This window comes from Cyprinus carpio, chromosome A25, assembly GCF_018340385.1.
Source record: "Cyprinus carpio isolate SPL01 chromosome A25, ASM1834038v1, whole genome shotgun sequence".
Lineage (NCBI taxonomy): Eukaryota > Metazoa > Chordata > Actinopteri > Cypriniformes > Cyprinidae > Cyprinus > Cyprinus carpio.
The window spans coordinates 20,848,442-20,854,441 of NC_056596.1; the positions used below are offsets into that span (position 1 = coordinate 20,848,442).

The 6,000-nt window shown below is 32.7% G+C and overlaps 1 pseudogene; it reads right to left on the reverse strand.

The window, feature by feature from the left end:
* The window catches only part of LOC109065224, a 31,515-nt pseudogene extending 29,568 nt beyond the window's left edge, over positions 1 to 1,947 (reverse strand).
* Positions 1,948 to 6,000: the final 4,053 nt, after the last annotated feature.

Consider the following 6,000-nt stretch of genomic DNA (forward strand, 5'->3'; position numbering starts at 1 on the left):
CAATGAGCTCCAAAGTGGTGTTTGTCCAGTTCATCAGCAACATGCCAACATGATCCTGTGATGATGAATCTAGCAGTCCAGCAGCTACTAACGAGAGAGCCAATGACCTTTCAGGATCATATATAATGTAAAGTGCTTTTATTATGATTGGGAGGATTGCCAGTATTTAAGTTTATTTCAGTCATAAATGATTACCATTAAGATAAAGAGGACAACAGCAGCACTGCAATAGAAATGCATACCAATGACTGAACGTGATCATATGATTTATTGTGCTACTATAAGAAAGTTATTTTCTAGAAAAAAAAACATTATTTAATTTATCTATTCATTTAAAGTTTGAATGTTTTGGTTTGCATTTTGTTTTTGTTCACAAAATGTCAAAGATTTTAGCAAATAAAAACAAATTCCGCAACATTTTGAAAAATAAATTTAGTTACTGAAAAATTATAAATGTTTCAGTTTTCTTTTTTTTAATCAATTATGATAAATACCAAAGACTTTAGTAAACCAAACCAAATTTTTCAATATTTTAAAAAATTTACTTCATGGGTTTATTTAAAGTTATGTATGTTTTGGTTTGCATTTTTGTTGACAATAAAAAAACAAATGTCAAAGTCCGAACCATATTTTTCAACATTTTGCAAAATCTAATTTATTTATTTATTTATTTAAATCAACAAATGTTTTGGTTTATTCTTTATGCAAATTAATTGCAAGAAAGTGAAAGTATTAAAGTGAATGATTGACAGAAAGTATTAACTAGCCACAAAATAATAATAATGTGCACAGCAATAATATTTAAACACAATCAAAAAAAGCTTGCAGTTGTAGAATATGAAGAGTTCTAAATTGCATAACTGGTCCAAAATGGTGTATAATTAACTAGAAAGTTAATCATTAGCAGTCCTATAGTAAAAATCATTGCTATTCTATTATACCTTAAAAAAATAAAACATGTTGAAGGTAGAATCAAACTAGGAACATCTTAAAAAAAAAAAAAAAAATAAAAAACAAAAACTCCTGTTCCTTGAAAAAACAAAGCTTTTCTATCATTTACTCACCCCACAGTCAAATCCAATAAGACTTACTTTCATCTGTGGAGAAGAGAGAATTATGTTCATTATCCCACAAAAGAAGAAAGTAAGTCACACGGGAAGCCACTCTGTCTCTCTGTTATTTTTATTTTTGTTTCATTTTTGGGTTAAACTATCCCTTTAAGTGATTTTTTTGGCCCTCAACTTTAATTAACAGAGTTAATTTAGGACACTTGCATTCAACTGGCGCATACAGGTACCAACCTCACAAATTAACCACAATGAACAAACATCTCATGCAAGTAGAGCATGATCCACAAAGGATATGTCCGATCTGCAGCTCAGACTGATGGCTGTATTTTAACACTGCCTTAAAGGTAGTCCCGAGAGGCCAGGACACACACACACACAGCCCAGATGCCATGCTGCTGGATGAGGAGCAACTGGAACAAGTCAAGCAGGAATGCAGTGCACTGCACCTCATAACTAGCTCCTATGCTTCATTTTCTATTCAACAAAACATTTGACGAGTAAAAGGACAAGATATAAGACGAATCTGAGCTACAGACAGAAAGTGGGTGATATGAATACAACATCCTCCTCTCATCGCATCATCAGACGATTCAGCTGCCAAGTCAAACCATCACTCAACCGAGTTCATTTAACTCACGCAGCGAATTAACTCTACAAAAACAAACTTTATAAAGCAATAAATGATATACAGAAATGACTGCGACATGGCACGGTCCACACTGCAGGATACTTACTTGCTGAAAGTGGAACTCGGCCACGGACAGAGCTTGACTTCCTCATCTGCTGTCAGAATGAAACTGGAGCTCCGTTTGAGCTTAGAAAACATTTGACAAGCGCTTTCTTTCGTGCTCGATGATACGGAATCTGCACACAGATGACTGCCTCCTACAGGACCGGCGAAACAACGCACTCCTTTAGTATCTAACCATGCAATGCCTGGCATTAGATTTTTTTTTTTTTTAACAGTTTACTGTACATTTAGATAAATCTAAAAGAAAATCTAAATCATGTGATTTATGTTTTGCATTATATTTAATACATCAGACTTTTAAGGCCTATATAGTGAGATTATGGAGCCCACACCGCATGATGTAAAAAAAACAAACATCTAAAAATATGCAGTTTTGCTTTAGTTGTTATTTATATTGCCAAAATTAAATTCTGAACATTCCTCAAAAAGCCTGATGCATCATATTTGATACAAACGTCTTAGCATGATGTTTGTAGAAAAAAAAGGATACTCAAGTACAAGTTTGTTTCAGTAAATGTTTCTCTTGAAATATTAACATAAAGTTCATTCTTATGTTTATTTTATAAAAATCAGTAAAGATTTCACACCAAAAAGACATGTGAACCAACCTGAGGGAGGACACTTTTAAATTTATATCTTTACTTATTAAAAAAATAACCAATGACATAAGGCATGAAAAGGATTCATGTATTAAATATGATACACTACTTCCATGCTCATATACCATGTTATCATATACAAAAACTTGCTAGAGCAAATATATAGTTGTTTAATTGTTTCTCAAGGGAAACCCATGGTGAACACATGGTCTTATACAAAAAGTATTAGGTTTCATTCTATGCCCATTTTGTGTAAACCAATTTTTATCTAACATGAATCTGTTATAAATAACACAATCCAAAGCAGTAGTTTTGAGTTCAGTTCAAAGACAGCAATGAGTTAATTCAATTTAATTTACATTTAAGGTGAACATGTTCAGATACTGCATATGCTGGGACATGTGAGTTTGTTCTATAATGGAATATAACATTACAGTGTTCAGATTAATAGAGAAAACCTCTACAGACCTGCTTGTGATTATTCAATGATGCCCAGACTGAGAGCCTGAAGTCTACCCAGAGTCCAGAGATGGTATGGTCTCTGATGTAAAAATATGGAATGAAATTTTGTCATTGAAATGTGGACTCATGTGATAGAAACAAGTCTTTTCACAATATATATATATATATATATTTAAACTTGTATTGTTTAAAATTTAAATGTACTGTAACACTATATGAATTTATACATCAATAATGATTATTTTAATAGTAATATAAAGTGCAGTAGCAAATTACTTTGGTGTGCTACTGTAAGTATAAATGTCCATCAGCCAAATACTATCTACATATTATTTATAATAATACTTTAAAATAAATAATTAAATAATGAATAAAACAACAAAAACAATAAATCAATTAATTAAAAATTGTGTAAATCCTAAGCAATTGGCTTTGGAAATAATTTTATTAAATAAGAAAAAGAATGTCTAGTCTTCATGGAACTTTTGCTGCATAAATGTCACAGCATTAATTTATATTAATACATAAGTTTAAAAAATAACCTCTCTGTAACCTGTCAGTTGGTCACTGAATGCTTATATACAGCAGTAGGGGTCCGTGGCTGTGACATCTCCATAATGCCTCCATTCATTTAAATGAAGCATAGTAAAAAAAAAGCCCTCAACAGACACCTAAAAGCTACGTATGTCAATACCCTGTTGAGCAGGCCAAATGGGAAGTGAGTCAAAGCAAGCTTGTTCCAATCCAGGCCCTCCATCATATTGGGCCAAGTGATGAGAATTTGGGTTTGAGACCTGCGTGGCCACAATTGATCGCATGTCACTCGGTTCACCACAAAATATAGAGAGAAAAAAAACAGTGTTGGAACACGTATGATTGTTTCCAATCAAAACACACATAATAATGAATCATTTTAAATATAATAATTTTTCTAGCTTGAGATCTCAAGAGATGTCAGAACACTATGACTATGAACCAACCATTACATGGTCTCTAAACATTTCACAGGCAGAAAGGCCTAATTAAGAATGAAGCAGATATCTGTTGAATGAGTAATTTTAAACAGTTAAATTAAAGGAAGGCTATGGACCAGATAACCACAGTGCATTTATTTTGAAAACAGCTGCAACCGAGCTTGCGCCCCTGTGGCAAACTATCTTTCAGTGTTCTATAGGCACGCATATTGCAGTTGCCCCCACACACACATGCACGCTGCAAAGTTTCGGGAATGACATCCGCATGTTTAGTGATTCATTCTCGAAATAGCAGTGATTGACACAGTGATAACCATAGCAATGGACGGGATTTAATTGTGTTTTTATTGTCAGTGATTTAATTCTGGAAATCAAATCAGCAGCAAGAGTCAATGCTATAGTCCACAGATTAGTAAATGTTTAAGTTATTCTTGACTGTGCTGTATTGACTGCTTTGATGTGTTGCAATACGGAAGGGCATTGTTTTAATGCCTACATCAGAAAATTAATTTTCTTTTGCCTTTTTGTAACAGTGTGGTTGTTAGAGTGTGCTGAATGTGAAATGATGTATGCGATGCAAGACAATTTTTGGATGAAATTCCAACAATAAAAGTGAAACTGAAGTGATATCAACTATATTTTGTGCACTATGTATCATGCTTCCATTCATTGTTTGTCAGAAGCTAAATGTGAAGACAGACCGGATCAAAACACTTGCACTGGTTGTCCAAAGAGGAAGAATTAATTATAAAGAAATCAGACAATTTTTAGGTTTGGCGTTTGGTCGAGGTCTAATATTATCATTTGTGACATGATTCAAGTGTATCCTTTCATTTTATGACCAATTTGGGGGCTATTAGTGCACTTCATCTCTTACACTGTGTCCTTCATGTCAGCTTTTTTCAACCTTTTATTGAGAGCTGGACTTTCATCATATGTCAAGCAATAACCAAGAAACATCTTGATCATCATAAAAAAGTATGATTCACAAATTGACACGAATCTTTAGCCATGTCATAAATTCTCTGGCAATTTCTCTTTTGTGACATATTTATGTGACATACGGACCTCGATTTTATGCATTTAATAAAATACATTACTATATGTAAATTAACTATATGTATTGTTACAAAATCAGAGCAGATGTATTGAGGTTTGGAACCATATTTCAGTAATTTGTGAACATTAGCCACTAAAAATGTTCCTATCGTGACGACCCTCGTCCCAGGCAGAAAAATGAAGCATCAGCAGTCCTTGATTGGCATGAAATTTGCCACCTCAAAGAAAATGCGACTTTTTTCCATGTTTTCCGCATGTTGCTCTGAAAAATAAGCAATCAGCATGTTCACTCTGATGAATGTGTTTTCTCATTTTCATTTTAGAGAGGAACTTGAGCAAACATTGTGATTTGCAGGGCTCCTGCTATGAACAATGAAATACTGTGTCATGACGGTCTGAGTGACATCTCTTTTAGCTTTAAAGGTCAGTTTATCTTCAAGTTATATTCTGAGACAAGCTTTATCACAGTCATAATCAATCCCTGGATCACATTTACATTATATCATTTATAATTGTATATTACAATTTTTATTAACATTATTATTTATTTTACATGATAATACCTTACACATATCTTAATGTTATCTATGTTAAAAATGGTTTTTGCTGCTCAATATTTTTGTTGAAATCAGGATACATTTTTTCAATTCTCTGATGAAGAATAGAAAATTTGCATTTATTTGAAATAGAAATCTTTCATAACATTACTGATGTATTTACTGTCGATTCTGAGCAATTTAATGTGCCCTTGCTGAATAAAATTATTTGTTAAACTTTTGAATGGGAGTGTATCACAGTTTCAACTACAATATTACAGTTTTTACTGTGTTTTTGATCAAATAAGGCTTGGTCAGTAAAGACTGCTTTATATTAAAAATCTTAATTATTTTAAACTTTGACTGGTATAGGCACTCAAGTTATTTTTCTTTTACATAGAAGTATTAAAGAATAATTACATTTAAGATCATTTAAACCTGCAGTACAACACATATACTATTGATATTGCCATTAAGATGATGTCATCACTTTTCCGGTTCATGAATGTTAACAAGTATCCAGGGATGTGTAAAATCCTGGCCCTAATG